Source organism: Danio rerio, chromosome 2, assembly GCF_049306965.1.
Source record: "Danio rerio strain Tuebingen ecotype United States chromosome 2, GRCz12tu, whole genome shotgun sequence".
NCBI lineage: Eukaryota > Metazoa > Chordata > Actinopteri > Cypriniformes > Danionidae > Danio > Danio rerio.
In genome coordinates this window covers 28,506,763-28,526,112 of record NC_133177.1, presented here as the reverse complement: position 1 = coordinate 28,526,112, position 19,350 = coordinate 28,506,763, and the positions used below count along the sequence as shown (strand labels likewise).

At 38.4% G+C, this 19,350-nt stretch overlaps 1 protein-coding gene across 1 annotated transcript in view; it reads right to left on the bottom strand.

Annotated features, from left to right (window-relative positions):
* ppp2r3a (protein phosphatase 2, regulatory subunit B'', alpha) overlaps positions 1 to 18,954 on the bottom strand; it is a 119,597-nt gene extending 100,643 nt beyond the window's left edge. Inside the window, exon 1 of the mRNA XM_009298556.5 lies at positions 18,742 to 18,954. The gene's annotated coding sequence lies outside the window, so the exon portion shown is untranslated. The remainder of the gene's footprint in view (positions 1 to 18,741) is intronic.
* Positions 18,955 to 19,350: the final 396 nt, after the last annotated feature.

Genomic DNA, 19,350 nt, shown 5'->3' with positions numbered 1-19,350 from the left:
CCCAAAGATGGGTTGCGACTGGAAGGGCATCCACTGCGTAAAAACTTGCTGGATAAGTTGGCGGTTCATTCCGCTGTGGCGAACCCAGATTAATAACGGGACTAAGCCGACAAGAAAATTAATGAATGCATGAAATATTGTACTTTCACGATTGCAACTTTCTCAAAGTGCTGCTATTTTTGTTCCTGTCTGCATCCCTGTAATGCCGTAAATTATTGCACATAATATCAATTATGAAGAATTATTTCTGTAAACAATGTATTATTTGACACAGAAAAATAAATGATAGAGCATAATATGGAACAACATACTTTTTATTTTGTCCATATGATGTATTTTGTGGATACAGGACCCTGCGATACAGCATGCCAGTTTTGCACACTTGAAGATTTCTTTATCTTTTGACTTACTCAACCTTTATATTCAGGCTCTCCATCATAACTTTGTTCTTCTCTCCACCTCACATCCAAATCTCTTCCTCAAATGTTCTTTATCAGCTGCAGCCAGAACAACTCAGTAGTTTCACGAAAACTCTTTGGTGTAAGATGAAAAGTAGAGTAAATACACACTATGCCTCATCAAATGAACATAACAGGCTTTTGATGCATTCACAAAAGGTTTTTCCGCCAAAAAAGCTTCACCTGGGAATCCCCCATCTTAGATCTCTTCAATATCCTAACACCTCTACCTGGCTCAATCCTCCCAATCGCTCATAGACACATTTCCATCTAGTCTTCTCTTCAACTGCGCTCCTTCGTTTAGGCCACACCTGTGATGGAGAGCAACATCTGTGCAATCAAACTTCCACTACTCTTAACTGCAGCCCAAAGCCTCCCAAAATCCCCTCCCTACTGTGCCAAAACAAGACTTTTAGGGAGAGAGAGGAGAAAGAGTGAGGAGGGGTGTTTGGGAGTACATTACCGTCCATGCTCTCTGTTCATTTTGCCCATCCAGCTGCAAGAGCGTTTGTAGCCATGGAAACTACATAAACGCAGCCTGAAGGAAGTGTGTCATTGTGTTTTAGCAATGCACCACAATAAATAGGGTAAAAATAAGAACACAAGCAGATAAACACTAATCAGGTTTGACCACATGTAGCCCAAACGTCTTTTGAATAACTAACATAGTCAATTGCACAAAAGCCCTGGGCAAGTCATGAGGTATCATAAACACAGCCTTATATGTATGAAATGAGGCATGTTTAACATAATACTTTCCACTCATTAGGAGACTAGCATTACTATTACAGTCATGTCGACATGCTGCAACCTTCTCCGTTACAGTGTGTTCCGTACTAAGGACCCCACCCACAGTCAGGGTGTTTTCCAAGGAACAATCATTAAGATCTTTCCAAAAAATAAGCCTGAGCTCAAAGTTTATTGCCTCCAGACAAACAAATGCCAGCGCTCTGCCCAATGGTCTCACGGTAATGAGGTTGTATTTTGCATTTACATTTCAAGAAAGCACAGCACTGACTTTCACAGGAAACACATCAGCATTCAACAGCAGTCCTCTGGGTATAGCTGATCCCTGATGACTTGTATAAATAGTTTTTTCAGGGAAAAATGTGAACTTCTCTTAGATATTGATATGGAAAAATTAGCCAGAGGGCCTTTCAACACAAAGTCTTTCATCACAAAATTAAAAATCCCAATGCATCTAAATAAACAAATACCAGTATGCAAAATACAGCAAAATTAGAATCTGCAATAACATTCTTAACATCTTTGTTGGGATGTGTTTCGTAAATCCAATGTTAGGCAACTATGTTTACAAATTCCGTCATTACAACATATTTTCCCAAATCTGTTGTTCCGTCTTCAATGTAGAAGACACTTTTGTCAAAGTGCCGCAAACTTGAGGATGGGCTTCTCGAGACCTACCTGAGCTTAAACTCCCCTTTCGCCCTGTAGACAGGAGGAAGCCCTGGACTCGAGAATCTTATGAGCTTAGGGTTCTCTCCCGGGCACAGCATGCCAAACACACTTTATTATAAATCATCAGCTAAGTTTGAACTCTTGAAAACTCAAAAATAACCTAAATGCTAAAATGTAGTAGGGTACTAACACATATTAGGGTGCATTGACACAAATTTTGCCAACAGCTAGACCAGAATGTTCCATTATTTAAATATTCAGATGGCATTTGATTTTCAATTTTGGGATTTCATTTTTTTCTGAACACAAGGCGTCACAGTGAAATAATTCTGATTTGTGCTACAATATGACTCGCCCATGAGTGAATGTCATGAACATCAGGAGGATTTAGTTCATCTGGAAGAGATGACAAAGGGAGAAGACCTCTGCAGTAGGGTTGCACAATATATCGTTTTAGCAACGACATCACAATGTGTGCATTCACAATAGTCACCATTTTCAAGGTATACCACAGTTTGGAAAAGTTAAGGTTTTAAAATCGACAACATTTTCTGCTATACCGTTCCTAAGGTATTTGTAAAAATTTTTATTATTATTTATTTATTTATTTATTTATTATTTATTATTATTTATTTATTATTATTTTATCTCCAGGAGAAAAGAAATACTAAGATGCCGTTTTAAATTGTAAAGGAATCTGTGTTTTTGAAACTAATAAAGACAGCAGAAGACAACGATTAATTTGAATTATTTAGCCTGACATGTTTAAATATTTTAAATGTTTCTCAAAATAAAATATATTGTGTTCAAAGTGGAAAAAAACTTGGTGCTTATACCCAGACATTTGAAAATAAGTTATTTAAGAGCAGTAATTAGTGAAATTTTTATTCAAGGTTATCATATCGTCAGAATCTTATACTGGCCCATGTCTAATAGTCACATCGCAAAAATATGCAAAGTTGAGAGAGTTTAAGTCATTTTTACATTTACATATACAAAACCATAACGCATACACTGTTTATTTTATGTTTATCTTTGCTTTGTTGCATTTATCTATCGTTTGTAGTTTGTTTATTACATGTTATGTATGATTCCCTCCCCTAAAGAATCATCCCAGTCGATCAAAATTAATACATCCAGTAGCACTTAAGGAATCAATTCTCGCTATTAACTAGTTGCTTATCAGCATGCATGTTATTGAGATATTGGCTGCTTATTAGTACTTATAAAGCACATGTTCTGTAAAATCTTATTCTACATCCCTAATCCTACCCAATACCTAAACTACCTTAATAACTATTACTAAGGAGCAAATTAGGAGTTTATAGAAGCAAAAGTCAAAATGGTTTGCTAAGAGTGAAAACTGAACTTTAAAATAAAGTGTGGCGAAAAATTCTTTCCAAGTATACCAAAGTATATCGCAATATAAATATCAGAAAAATATTGCAATAACAGATTTTTTTCCTGATCTTGCAACCCTACTCTGCAATGTAGGAGCACCACTTGCGTGCTGAAAGCAAAACAGTGACCACTTCTCTAAAGTAGCATTTGCAGCCAAACACTTTCTTTGCATTTCATTCACTCAACTCCATCAGAGCGCATTCTTTCAAAAGCTGACTACGTCATAAATAAGACCAGAAGTTCCCATTTACCCGAAAATGTAGATAAACTCAAATTCCTTTGTTAGCTTCCAAATAATTCCTTCCCATTGCGGGGCATGCAGCTTTCAGCTTGCACTGTTCTGTAGTTTATATGAAGTTTATTAATTGTGAATATGTCACATGTCCATGTTGCACCAAAACGTGACACTTGAATCCACAGCAACACAATAGCCATGCATAAGTTGATAGGATGAACAGTTCTGACATAGTATGAATGCAAACAAGAAACAGACAGACAGAAATTCCTGCCTTAATAAGAGAAAATGTTCAGCCCCCTCCCTCCAAAGTTCTGAATATTCATTGTTTATAACTACCAAGGCTTCTGGTATTAAGACCAGCTCTACTGCACATGCACACACCTGAATTTACTAACAGAATGTACACTGTACTGTATGCACTGCTCACACATGTGCTATTTTAGCACTTCATTTGTCTTCAAGGTGTCAACACTGAACCAGGTCATTGTTTCAAAGTTTGAAAACAAACTGAGAAAACAGATCAAGAACAACAAACTACTGAAGACAGCAAAAATAACTGATGCTCAAAGTGTACAGACACTGGACAAGCTTGAATCTTTCTAGTACGCATTTGTTGCGCTTGTTCTTGCATGCTATGACTTGAAGTCTAAGGCTGTGTGGTTTCTCCTCATTTTACCCGCCTGTCTGTGTCGCTCTCCTATGGTCCACAGGGATGTCATTACTAGTTGTACAATAGAAAGATCCAGCCTGCAAAGACCGAGCAGATAACAGCCACCCTAAGCTCAATCCCGACGCCTACGAACCACCTCAACACGGCCTCAGTCTGAGAGCTAACATCCACTCTTATCTAGCAATCAATAAACCACAACCGAAGCTATCACTTTATCAGACCCATCAGTGTCTGATGGAGGTAGCGTTCATAAAAAAACATCAGCATCAGAGCTGACACGGCCCTGCATTCATGGAACGTGATGAAAGTTTTCATGCTTGTTTTCTGTCCTATCACTTTCCCCCAGGGATGGATCTGATTTATGATCTCTGCTCCCCCCACAGAGCTACAGAGCTATTAGGGCGGAGAAAGAGCAAACGAATGGATGGAGAGCACTTTCCCATTGACATGATGTGGAGGGGTGACTGTTACAAACTCTGTTCATTCCACAGCTGCTGGAAGGATCTAAACAACAACATTTTCACATGTCTTTACTGCTTTCCAGGTGGGCCGATAAGATTATATGGGGAAGGACAGGAAAAATAACAAATCCCAAATGACTCTGGAATGGTACCAAGTTTTGTTTTTCCTCCCAGTCCAAACAAGCATGATTATAAAAGTACTGTGGTCAACGAGCTGACAAAAAAAGGTCATGCTCTGCAATCTCATGGTGTTATTTTAGCAGAAGTGAGATATTATTATAGTGGCATATGACGTTTGCAGGGACACAAACTCACACATGAGCAGTTTTGTTTACAATGAATAGGAAGGACGTGCATGGTGCATTGTTCACCAAAAATGGTTTTTGCAACCTCTATGCAAACGTTATAAACAAACAATGCTGACTTGAATTAGTTTGTGCCCATGCATTTATTAATTATGAGACAGAAAGTATGAGACGTATGAGGCTGAAAGTTACACCTAAAAATATTGTACATAACAGACCAATTAGCTTGATAAGACCTCAATATGTCATCAGGAGTAGGAATTGGGTTTTCTTGCATCTGTTTTTCTGACTTCTAAGCACCAGAAGTCATTCCCTTGCATTTTATGTATCTGCTTTTTAAACAGTTTCGGTTTAAAATCTTTTTTAAAGGGGACCTATGAGGAAAATCACCTTTTGTAAACTGTTTAGACAGAACTGTGTGTAGGTATAGTGTCATCAAATATTATCAAGAATGAGCATTATAAGTTTAAAACATTTAAAACATGTTTGTAATGAATACAGCGCTTTTACCTGTAACGACCTGTAACTGATTCTTTTTTACTTTATCACCACAGCCGCATCAGTACAATTATAAAAGAAAATGCTTCAATCCCAGATTGTGGACTTTAAATCAGGTTTATTTTGTACATTAATGGACATCTATACAGCAGTGGATATTAATGTGTATCTTGTCACATTTGCCAAGCAAAAACAGTGCAAATTAAACGTGTGCGTTGCGTGTGTGTGTTTGTGTGTGCACATGAACTTTGTTAGGACATTGTCTCATCGTTGCAGAAAGGCTTGAATTAACTTCACAACAAATACATCAAATAATCATTGGGAAAGTTCTTACTGTAGTATTTCTCACAAACGTTACGTGAGATCTGTTTCCTTCATGTCTGTCACTGAGCTGATTATCTGACGCAGCCGAGGCGGAGATTGAGGCACACTCTGACAGGCACATGGAAACAGTGGGTGGGGACATCTAGCATTAAAGGCGAAGGCTACAAAAACAGCTATGTTCAGAGTAAAATACAATATTCTGAAAGGTATAATAAATAATCTGATAGGTGTTTTGAGCTGAAATTTTACAGACACATTCTGGAGACACAAAAGACTTATCTTAAATCTTGAAAAAGGAGTAAAATAGGTGCCCTTTAATGTACTACAGTACATTAAAAAAAACAACATTTATTTACACTGACCTGAGAAAGAATGAATAAAAAGCAACATTTAATATTGGGGTAAACTGTCCCTTTAACTATATTAACCCTGAGATCTCCTGCATGTGCTAAATAGCTCAGTATTCACCGGTCATTGTGTTATGCTGTGTTGATGACGCTTAGAAACAAAATAAACAAGGAAGTGGGTGGCAACCCTCTGGTATTACTATTCCACATGCTCTCTGATCACAGGGACTCACTCCCCCAGTGCAGGTCTTTCCATAATATAAAAAGAAAGACGCAGTTACTGGCACTCTATCAGTTCTCATAGTCGTTGTAAAGTTCAAAAACCCCAATTTAGGGTCCTACCCACAACAGGATTGTGCCAGAGCAGATTGATTCCCACTGTTAGACAACGCCTTCCATAAAACATTTAACACAACCTTATAAATAAAAAACTACAAGGTTTTCTGCCATTCAAGCAGAGCAATAAGAGAGGCATGTAACTAAAGCCACACAACAGCTTTGTTCTCGTTCTCTCTCAGATTTGCCCTCCTTCCTTTATAATTTTCCTGTGGAACTCTTGGCAGCGCTCCTGGCACTGGAAGAATGTCTTTGCCTCCATGCACGAGTGGAGCACACAAAAGAGTGCACTGTTAGAGCACAGGACAGTGATTGGCCGTTCGACACACGGACATTTACTCATCCCGCTGCATTCCACACGCTACAGGCCTGTGCAGTGACACCAGAGCTGCCCCGAGGAAACACATCCCGCTGTGAGCGTGAAGCAACTCAGGCAATGGGCTCCGCTCCAGAAATGTGCATAATGTAGCCTTTATGAGAAAGACCTGTCACTGGGAATCCTGTAAACACGCCACAAGCCCTAGTTTGGTATTGTTTTAGAATACAACCAGGCTGGGGAGTGGATTTCTGTGGAAGCTACTCAAAGGAATACAACTTTCTGAGTTGTAAACATAGTTTTGTCATTTGCACCAAAGATAACTTAGTGGCATGACTTTGTGGAAGCAGCCACCCACCACATCTGATTGCAGGATGAGGGATAATTCAGCCCTGAAACTACTAAGAAAACACAATAATTTAATATGAGCAAGTGAGCTCCTCTGTCTGACAGTTGAGCAAACCTGTGCCATGACAGGGGATGAGATAAGACGCATACTGATTCCATTATGTCATCCATTATGTCAAAAATCATCTATTCTGCTTGGGATTTCTGTACAAACATACTGGATAAGTCTTTTCTAAAACATAGTGAGCTGCATTCTACCAATTTCTTTTCAGAGATACAGTAAGTAGAACCCCTGATATGACACATATCAATACAATACAGCAAAAAAAAGTAAATAAACAGGGTTTCTGGTAGGCATGAACCGATACCACTTTTTTACAAACCAATATGAGTATTTGAATTTGTGTACACGCAGATATCGAGTACCGATTCCGATACTTATTTGATTTGGTTTCAATGAAAGTGCAATTAATTTGAAAGGAGGTTTAATGTTTTGCCTGTAGCAAGGATGAACACAAAAATCTTTAACAGAAGGCTATGCCAAGCCTAAAAACATACACACATTGTTGTTAACCCTGTAAATTGATGAACCTTATTGATTACCAATTAAGCATGTACATTAAAAGGATAAGTTATCCTTGCGCTGACACGTGTCTAGACTTCATGAATTACATAATCAAGAGTGTGCAGTGTACGTTACCTTATGGAGTCACTCTCTTGATGTTGCATATTGGGGACACGTAATGCATTGTTCTTTGTTATATTTGCGAGTCCTGCCATTTATCCACGGGTCAGGTGCTCAAAACATTTAACTATATGGTTGAGTTGTGGGTGGATAAGATCAAAAGTTAGATATTAAACTTTGACCACTCTCGCTAAATTATTAAGATGTTTTAATTATCTTGACATACTGCTACAAATACGCACATTCTCAAAGGATCATATTGCATATTTGGTTTATTCTTCAATATTGATTTGTTAATAATGTATTTTAAACAGATTGTTTATAAGGACTAATCTATTAATATATAATACATTAATTAATACATTAAGATATTTAAGACAAATCATATCCATGTAGTGAAATACTGTTAAGTGGTATCGGTGCTTGGTATCAGCATTTCATGTACAATGTGAGTATTTTAACCAATTATCGATCCCATACCCGAAACTGGTAATGGTGCACCCCTAGTTTCTGGATGCCTAATTGCCAACATGATTTCACCAAGCAGAACATGTTCTTGAATTGACAACTATGTTGATCCTGGAACAACATTCCAATCAACCAATCAGAATCAAAAGGGATATGTCTAACGATTATGTTAAGTTTATGCACTTCTACATGATTGTTATCCAACTATTATTCCCATCTGATTTTGGGAATAATTTACAGTTATAGTTGGGTTTAGGCGTAGGGAAAACGTATGGATTATATTTTCAAACAAAAATAATGCTCCAGAACAAACAAAGATGTTAATCCAGGATCGCATTGTACTTGGCAAAATCATGATGTGCAAGTCTAATTGTGTTCAGTTTAATAATCAAATGTAAAATAACACTATATAGTTTTCATTTCAGAAATAACTCAATAAAATTAATCTGTAATAAAGATACACAGTACAATTTCTTGTACTTGAATGCCTTAAACCAGTGTTTCCCAACCTTTTTTTTGCCTTAGACCCCCTTTTTCCCTGGAAAATATTGTAAGGCCCTTGTAAGGTAACATTAAATTATATTATCGCTCATATAAGTTTGCAGTAAGGATGACAAGAAATGTTGTTTTCAAACAAATGTTATGTCTATTACTATATCTAGATATGTTTATGCACAAATAATAGCCTAATGTAAAATATAAAAGCAAAACATTTGTAGGCCATTTGACTTGTTTGTCAAGTCTTTGGCCTTTAAATTGGCCCTATATTAGTTGCCAATTAGTTGCTAATTTTTTTTAAAGTTTCTTGTCTGTAGCTGTGATGTCCCTCATCACGTTTTGAAAGTATGTCAATTCTTTTGCAAAAACTGCTCTGTGTCCGTTATGGTATTGGGGATAAGTTGTCTGCAGATGTCTTATTAATTTGGATGGCCTCATGCATTCGGTAGCAAGAATTTTGGCACAGATAATACACTGTGGCTGGGTCAGGGACTCCTTGCTTAAGTGGAATAAAACCATAGTTCAGGTACCTATCTTGTTATTTCCTACATTTCGTGTTTCCAGTATTGCTAGCGCTGCGACCCAAAATGTTTGGAGCTTCCTCACCTGGGTCCAGTATGCTTTAGTCATTACGTCACCTTGGAATTATACGGTTCTATCTGCGTTCTGAATGATTTTGAGATATTGACCTTCAAAGTATTTTCATTCCATATAGCAAACAGTATATGTGTAACATTTGGGGTTTTTTTTAATTAAAGAGTCTTAAAATGTAAACATGTCTTAAAAAACATCCCATATTGTAAATAAGTTATCATTTAATAAGAATATGTCAATAACTCAATTTTGACAAAAATGTCAGATATACCTTATAATTCTAAGGTGACGATTAGTATTAGCTGCTGAAAGCAAATCAGTAAGATTCTGTCTTTTTAGTGAAGAATTTTTTTTGGGTCAGCCAGGGGATAAAAGGCAACATACTAAACATACTAAGGCAACATGATCTCCAAATTGTCCACTGCAAAATAATTTTTTAAATATGGCACAACCCTCCACAGAGCTTGCCGAGGCCCCCTTGTTGGCCAGGACCCCCCTGTTAGGAGCACTGCTTTAAACTCTCTTACATACCTTGCCTTAAATACATAAGAATATGATAAACCTTAACTCCATTAACGTAAACTCTGCAGTGACTCCTCCAATCCCTTGTTCTGAACTGTGGTCTCAAGTCAACAATAATCCTAACTCATCAGCAGCATATCCTGTTATGTGACTATTGCAGAAGTGCACATTGCGATATCATTGCTGAAACGATATATTGTGCAGCCTTGACTCATTTAGAGCCCTTTATAGGTACACCACACAAATATTTCTCTGCACAACAGAGAATGATGCTAGCATGCTTTTTACCCACTGCTTTTCACCCCGGGCTATAAAACCCCACTCACTTTTGCAGTGCCAAGCATGTGCAGTGTGAAACGATACAGTTTAGAACATTATGGCTAGTTACAGCAACTGTGTACCTAATATGTACATGCTTTAGACAGAAACAGAAACACCACTTGCTGTATGCCACTTTAGAATTTGATGGAGAATATGTCAAACAGTAATGGAAAATACATAAACTGGATAAGATTTCATTCTACCATTCATAATAATAAACTGAAACTTGACATCTGACAGTGTTCATTTTAGGGATGCACATCACTGGAGGTCTTGTGAAAACATGTTGTGTTTGGTGTTCATCCAATTAACAACACAGACACTGTGAATATTCAAATAAAGATGGTAACCCAGGGTTTTGGATTGTGCAGTGTGAAACGTCAACACTCTAATACTCAGGATTAATTGTTAACCCCAGGTAAATTATGAGCAGTTTGAAATGTGATAACCCAGGATTCTGTTTAACAGGGGTTTAGAATGATCCACTGTTAGCTATTTCAAAAGTGAAAAGCCCTTAGGCGCACCAGAAGGGCTGTCAACACCATATTCTGGTGAGATGTGGGTCGTGCACTTGATATTTCAGTGCATTATTGGATTTAATAAGTGCACTCAGCAATACTGCTATGGTTTTGGACACCACAACAAACGGGTACTCAGACAGTGCTCCATACATTTTGACAGCATTTTCTCAGTTTACTCTCAGTTGTACTTTTGTAATTAGTCTGCATTAAAATGTGTGTTCTCTGTGGTATGCATGTGATATGGCCATGTTACATTTGTCATGTTACCTACTGCCGTTAGTTGCACTGCTTTACTGCTATCTACAAATTGTCTTCTGTATCCTCATGAGATCCAATGTTCATTGGTGGTGCGCTTCAGAATCTCAGGAGAAGTAGTTGGTCATCTGGGTACATTTTAAATAAGTGCTGTCAATTCAGACATACAGTAGTAGGTACTCTGTTCACATTCCGTCCTCCTTAGGGAAGTATGTTATTTCGGATGAAGCTATTATTTTTGACTCGCCCCAGAGCATTTTAGTATTGCCTTCTCCATTAAAGGTGCAGTATGTACGTTTGGCACCCAGTGGTTGAACTAGGTGTTGCACACCTGGTTCAAAACACATGGAAGTGCAGGCAGATTGGCAACACCAACAGGAGTGTGCCTGACTGTTGAGCCTAAAGGCTGATTTGTGGCTGATTTAAACCGCATTTTAAATAACAGCAACAGCACGTGATAGAAGGACTATTTTCCATATTAACAGAAGTTTTTGTTCTAATCATATTTTAAAACCGGCTTCTATTTCTTGCAGCTGAACAACAGAACTATGATAATGATAACCTCAGGTACACCTCATGTGCTTTATTCAGTGTTAAATGCTAATCATTTGTGTTTAAATGCCCCTTTACATGACTTTTATTGCCTTTCTACTGAAAGCAGCAGCAAATAGTTTACCTCAGATCTTGAAATCGAACTTTAGGGGCCCTATCATACACCCGGCGCAATGTGGCGCAAGCCGCGACGACATTGTTTATTGCTAGTTTCAGCTTGCCGCAAGAGTCGTTTTGATGTTTTGCACCATGCTGTTTAAATAGCAAATGCATTTGCGCTCATATGTGCGCCCATAGGCGTTCTGGTCTAAAAAGGGAGGCGTGTTGAGGTGTATTGCTGGCGCGTTGCTATTTTGAGAAACTAATAGATTTTTCAATAGACCAGAACAAAGCCAGTCTATTGTCCAGCGCAGAGCACGTTACTTGTGCGCCTCGCTTACACACTGCTTAATATACACAAGATGTAGAGCAATATGCAAAAATCTTCCCATATGACAATTAAAATATTAAGGATATATATAGGATATAATAAGAATATATATACATACACATATACACATATATATATGAAGGCAGTGGTTTTTATATTTATGTAGACTAGAAAATAATATGTTTTTTAATATTTTAATCCTTTATATATATATATATATATATATATATATATATATATATATATATATATATATATATATATATATATATATATATATATAAAGGATTAAAATATTAAAAAACATATTATTTTCTAGTCTACATAAATATAAAAACCACTGCCTTCATGCCTTCTTCATCACAGGGGCTTTTTCAGTTCATTCATAACAATTTGCTTTTGTATAATGTTATTATTATAAGCAGTATTATTTATCATATGCATATTTATATTTGTTTTATTAAAAAATAAGCTTAGATTTGCCCAACTCAGTTTGACCACAATTCGTTATTGTTGTTCATTTATTTGTTTGCTGGAAAATAGAACTGAATTTAGAAATAGTTTTAAAACAAATATTTGCGCTTAACAAACTAAACTAATTATTTATAGGCTAATTGATATCTGTGCTTACAAGGTTTCCCTATCCACAAGAGAGAAAGTTAATAATTTATCTCTCATTCTCGCGCTGTAGATGCTCTGCTTAAATGTTTTCTTGCTAATGAAATGCTCAATTTTTCCACTTACACTTACTTTTAGTCATGTAAATACCAAATGCGCTATGGCGCGACGCAACTGACTCATGGGAGATGAGACTCTGATTGGATTATTCTCAAAACACACCTATAACTCATTGAGAAAATAAGCTCAACCCTTTTAGACCATGCGCCACTGCGCAGAGCGGATTTTTTCGTCTTTATATTAACAAAAGTGGATTCTGATACGCCCTGAATGCATTTGCGCCCTGCGCTTTGCACTTTGCGCATGGACTGTCAAAATAGAGCCCTAGAACTGTCACCCAGTGCAAGCCAACACATATCAGTGACTCAGCATGTACATTTAATAATGTTAAAGAGGTTTATATTTATATGTATCAATTAGATTATAAATCTTACCCTTTTGTTGGAGTGCAGTAAGTGCACAATTCTTTGCTTTTGAATGGCTGCATTTAAAATTCTGTCATGTTTCGTCTGGTGCAAGCAGCCAAATTCCTAATCAATGCAATTCACTGACAATATCACTGACTGAATGAATGAAATATGAGGTTTTCCAATCTTTCAAGGCAACCCGGTGTGCTGAAATATAATTGGCTAAAGTGGCATTGGGCTGGTTTAAAGAACCAAAACAAAGACAGACTTTCTGGCACTTAAGCAGAATATCTGACTTCAGCATTGTTTTTCAAATAAACAAGAATGTTCACTTCACATGTTTCTTAAATGTCTGCAAACATATTATGGTATTTTATGCTTTAGAAGAGTCAAAAATATACATATATCACCTTTAAGCCTCCATGCAATTTTAACTTCAAACTTCAAAGTAGGTTTCAAGAAGCCTACTTTTAGCACAACCTTCATGTGAGGTGAGTCCATGATGCCTTGGTTTTACATTGGAGCTAAAATAATTAGATATGTCAAAGACTTACTCAACCAGCCAAAAGATTCCCAGGAGAAGGGAGCTTAGCCTCATACTGATTTGTACAAAACAGTAATCAAGCTAACTAGTATTCATTAGTCATACGATTCTGCAGCAACAAATAGATGTCCATCATTCAGACGCTCAGATTATATCAGTTTACAGTCCATGAAAGCCTCCTCTCGGAATGACAGGCTCACCTCCTCATTAGCTGCATGTAAACCTGCGGCATATGCTTTGGCATTTCGGGTTCCTCGCGCCTCTTGAGCATCCAGCATTGCCTCAAAAGGATCATCTGAATCAGAGGGAAACCGCTCTCCACTTATAGATGTTTGCTGGGTTAGAACAGATAAGCAGTTACTATGGCAATGGCTGAGTTTTAAATAAGTTGCAGGGAGCAGTTTTCAGATTTTTCCCTCACCTGCCGTGCAATCTCTCGATGCTTGCAGTGAAACTTTCCAAACCACATCTGATCGAATAGATAAGGCTCGATTTGAGTTATGAGCGGGAGTTTCCACATCCTGCAAAAGCAGCTGAGGAATGTTTGTGCGCCAAAAATCATAAGTGAGTACATCCTAAATAAAAAGGGCCATAAATAAATAATAGATCAGATTGTTGTAACACAGCTTGAGACTTGGCTAATGCAATTACAAGAGTGCAGGATGCCAATAAAAACACTACATGGACTTGTGTGAAATCTTTTTTTGTTTACTTCTGTATTGTGTAGTTACTATCATGAGTTTCCTAACTGGTACTATCAAGCATAATATGTTATACGTGATTCACTGATCATTGCACAGAACTGTACTTTCTCAAGCAAGCCTTTCAGCCTCCCTTGCAGAGGCAGCGATGATGGAAAAACTCCAATCTAAACAGTCTGCCCTCTGACCAACCAGTACACAAACTTGACCAGCATTTTTCTCTCTACTGCATGGCGCCACATGCATCTGTGAAAAGACACAAGTCTATAAAGAACTGTGGGAAAAAGGGCCTTGACCCTGAGAAACACTCCCTCTACACTAGAGAATTCATTCCCAAATCCCCGTCTGCCACGCTCTACCTGCATTCCACACTACAAATGGCCAGATCTCAACACAAACTGCAATAACGTTCAAGCTTTGCTCAGATCTGTTGTTATGGTTTCCAAAAGATTTTGATCATAACCCCACAATTCCACCAGGCATCACCAGAAAGCTGTCACATCTTATTCTGCAAGCTTCAGATCTCCAATAGCAAGCGAGTCTGTGCCGCACACACACTCAAATTGCGAGCCGCTAGTTTTATTCAAGGCACAGACAGCAGTGTTTTGTCTGTGCTGTATGGAAATAACAGCAAAAGGAGCAGGGCCCCACACAGCTAGAGCTTTTTTGCATCTAAATTGAACTATATTCAGAATCAGGAGGCATCTTGGGAAGTCGTGCCCTTGAGGAACGCTGGATTTCTGAATAAAATCTCTAATGGCTGTGGCACAGAAATGCTTGTGCGCTGAATTGAAGTAAACAGGTGAAGGGAGCAAATGAAGAGTCTTGACTACCTGCCTGAGGGTTTTCTCAATACTTTAGATTGTGGCCAGTATCGATGTAAAGCTATAAGAGGTGATCCGTTTTAATCGGTATAGACAACGCGCATACAATGAGGAGTTGATGCTGGGAGAAGGTTCGAACACTGACATGGTGTCTTTCATTGACGCAAACTTGCTGTGCTTACCAAGCCGTTTTGGTTTATAAACACAAGCTGTATTGTAATCCTAACATGTCATTACAGATGTCATGCTCACAATGAAGCGGGTACTTGGTGGTTTATGAGAGCATTTGGAAAACATAATGAATGAGCAAAACATGTCACCTGTTAACACTGGAAAAATAACTCAAACAATGCATAAATATTATCTCATCTAAATAGCTATTGTTTGGCAAAGACAAAATTACAAACATTTGTTTAAATAAACTTTGAAAAACAGACATGCAATCAACATCCAATCCTGTTTGTCCCTGTTGTATTTTTTTATAATCTCCTTATGCGGTAAGTACAAACAAATCACAGCTCGGCTGGAAAAAAAAATCTGCAAAGTTTGAGAGGTTTGTGGGATGGTCAGCGATCTCTGCTTGTTCTGAGGAACTTGTTCAGGTGTGGCCTCCATGAAAGTCACTTGAGTCCAGCTGCCATTTCCCATCCTACATGATGGGACAACTACAGCATGCAAGAGTATGACAGAGCTGTCTTTTAGTGGCAGTTTACTTCCGAGTGACCAAAGCTGATGACATGCAAAAAGACCTTCACAGTCCTGACCTCGTTCTCCTCAAAACAGTCTAATTTGAGTTGCCAGACAAAGTGCATAAATACAACTAGTAAACCCATAAATAGTCGGTACAGCCCAGTGAATGTTTCTAAAAAATTACAAGGTTTGCTTTGCTTTACTAAAAACAAGAGCAAAAGGAAGTAGATTGACTATACAAGCAACATAATTGCATGCCTTGAAAATTGCTATGTGCAACCCTTTGAGTGCAATTCTGCATGCATGCATTGCAAAAGACCTGAATAAGTCTGTTTTAAAGGCTTCAAATCACACTTTAAAGGAAGAAAGCTGAGCAAGTGACATTACATCAATTAAGTATAATAAATTTGTACAGAATTGTGCGTGTGCATTATTTTATAATTTAGTGGCCCTAATTATTCCACTTATATTTCAGTTACCACCTGTACGGTCCCACTTTGTAGATGGCCTTAATAACTATGCACCTACTGCACACATTAAGCAGTTGAAACAATGATGAAAGTACATTGTATCGAATGTTTTATGTGTGCAGTAGGTACATTGTTAATAAGGCCAACTAATTTAACAACCCAGGCTCATTCTGAAAACTAACTGCTTTATACATTTCTGGAGAATGCCAAATACACCCCAGGAGCTACGTTTTATTTTTTTTTTCGGGTTTTGTTCTCACGAGGCCACTTTGAGTGTACGCTTTTTCAGCCCTCAAATATTTCTCATGAGAAATATCATTCACACCTGCTATTCTTGCTTAAATCCACCAGAGGCTATCAACTGACTGAATGACTGATTGAATGACTGATTGACTGACCCACCCTTCTTCTTTCCTAAACACAACCAATAGTTTTAAAAAGTAATCCAGAAAAAGAAAAACCCTCGCCTGATTTTTTGTATATTTACATTTACATTTACATTTACATTTAGTCATTTAGCAGACGCTTTTATCCAAAGCGACTTACAAATGAGGACAAGGAAGCAATTTACACAACCAAGAGCAACAATGAATAAGTGCTATAAGCAAGTTTCAGGTCTGTAAAGTCTAAGAAGGGAAGTATTAGTAGTATTAGTATTAGTATTTTTTTTTTTTTTTTGTATTTACAGGTTTGACCACATTCTCACCCTGTTATTTAATAGTTTATTTAATTTTTTGGCTTCTGTTTATGTCTTACCTGCTTTCTGTAATCGTTCTTTGATGGACTCAAACCCCATTGTCCTGGTCTACTCCTCTCTGCATCTCAAGTTCGCCGACGTACATGGCAAGATAACTGGACGAACTGGTAACAGCTGAAAAGCTGTCCATAGGGAGGTAAGCGGTCAGCTGGTAAGCGTGAAAAAGGATGGCATCATACGGCCCTGTAATGTTTGTTTTAAAGACAAAATGCAGCAATAAGTAGCTCTGGCTACATAATTTGCGATCTCCAGAAATGTATATAGGGCTACATTTTCAGAACGAGCCTATGTTGCGACATAAAGTGGGACTGATATTTGCTTGAATGCTATACAAGCTGCCTTGTGTGCCTGAGTGGATATTTCTGGGCAAGACCACACACAAGTACTGTAGGAGGTGCCCAAAAAAGCCTCATTGTAGGGGTCAGTGGTTCAGCACTGGCCTTCATGTGGAGTTTAATGAGCTCCGGTCAATAGCGAGCAGAGGCGTACAATGGGATACAATAGGATGAGCTGCAAACCACAGCTGACCGAAACCTCACCAATGCACTGTGCTGTGGCTTGCTGGCAGCCAACCAGACCCGTGCAGCCGTGGTCTCAGAGTGGCTCGATTTGTAGAGAGGAATCAAATCAGGCCCAAAACGACTACACTCTTGGGATGCCAGTTATGAAGCGAACTTTCTGCACATTGTGGTGCTGAATAACTAAGTATTTTGAGAATGAGGAGAAATATTGTGTTAGGACAAGACTGTGATTGACCCAGAACGATCAATTCTGGCACTTAGGAAGTGATTAATGCAAGGGAGCACATAGCTGTGATCCAGAGCTATTTTGGGCTAATTAGAGAGGAAACGATCCCGAGACTGCCCAGCCGTCTCAGTATCTGTCAAGTTATCAGGCTAGTGACAAAGAACAGAGCACAGCCCAAGGTTGCACTCGAGCAGGACAGGCATGCATTTAGTGCAGGCGGGATGCCCAATTACACCCACAGCAGAGAGACCCCACCGGGATATTTATAAAGACAGCATGACAGAGATCTGATCTTTCCAAGATGCACAGGACATAAGCGCCGAGCCAGTTCCTACTGCTCAGGGATGAGTTAAACAGCACCTCATCCAAACTAAGCATTCAAGTGAACTCTCTGAAAGCCAAACAAAAGCTTATCCACCAAGCCAACAGCTAACTATACAACAAGGTGTATTCAATTTTAGTAGCTAGAGGGGGAACACAAATGCAACACCTTCATTTTACACTTCTAGATCTTGTAACTCTAAAAGATGCAAGATACTGTGGTGAAGATTTCTGGTGGTCTATTAACACATTAGTCAAGTGGAACTGACAGACGTGACATTGTACAAACGTGAACCTGCAAACAAACGTAGTTTAATGCACACACAAAAGCAGGCGTGTACGGCAGTCAGTTGACCGCGCGCGAGTTTCATACACAGCCGATGTGGTTAAAAACCACTCCACAATCACAGCGCATGTATGAAACTCAAAACACCGCGCGATATCATCTCAACAACAAGCCGCCGTGACTTTCCTCAACGCCCAACTTCGATAACAGAGACTATCTGAACTTCAGTCCTTCTCTCACACGGAGTCACGAAGACATTTTATCTGACAACCACGAGTAACTTCTACTTAAATGTCTCAGGGTAAGTATCGCGAGCGGTAAAACAGTCGATATAGCAACAAACACCTACCATTCCGATGCGGGTTAAGGCTTGTCATCTGGGGTTTTAGGGCAGACGGATATCCAAAGCGCTAGTTTCATGTTTTGCGTGTCAACACGGGGTTTTGTGGAATAGCGGCGTTTATGCGTCGCCGTTTAGACTCTGCGTGCTGACAGCAGCCAGTGCAGAATGAGCAGAGCCACAGCGCGCGCGGACAGGGCAGTTCCTCACACACATACACACACACACACGGTGGGGCGGGAATATATAAACGGAGACACTATAAACGACTACCAGAAACACGTTACCTAGGAACCAACGAGAACGATATAAAGACAGATACTAGGATTCATGCATTTACATGGAAAGACAGATATACATAAATACATAGGCTGACAGATAGATGCATAATACATTAATACATACATAGATGCCTACATACATGGACAGGCAGATAGACAAAGAGGTAGATAATAAATATGTGTTATCTAAAGACATTGTATCAAGACCTACATATTTTATAAGGCAGTTTTTTTTTTTCTCAGTGGACTTGAAGCATTTGTGAAGCATTCAGAAAAATGTTACTTTTTGTCATGCTTTTAGCTTACGTTGTTTAAAAGTGGAAATTAGTATGAATTA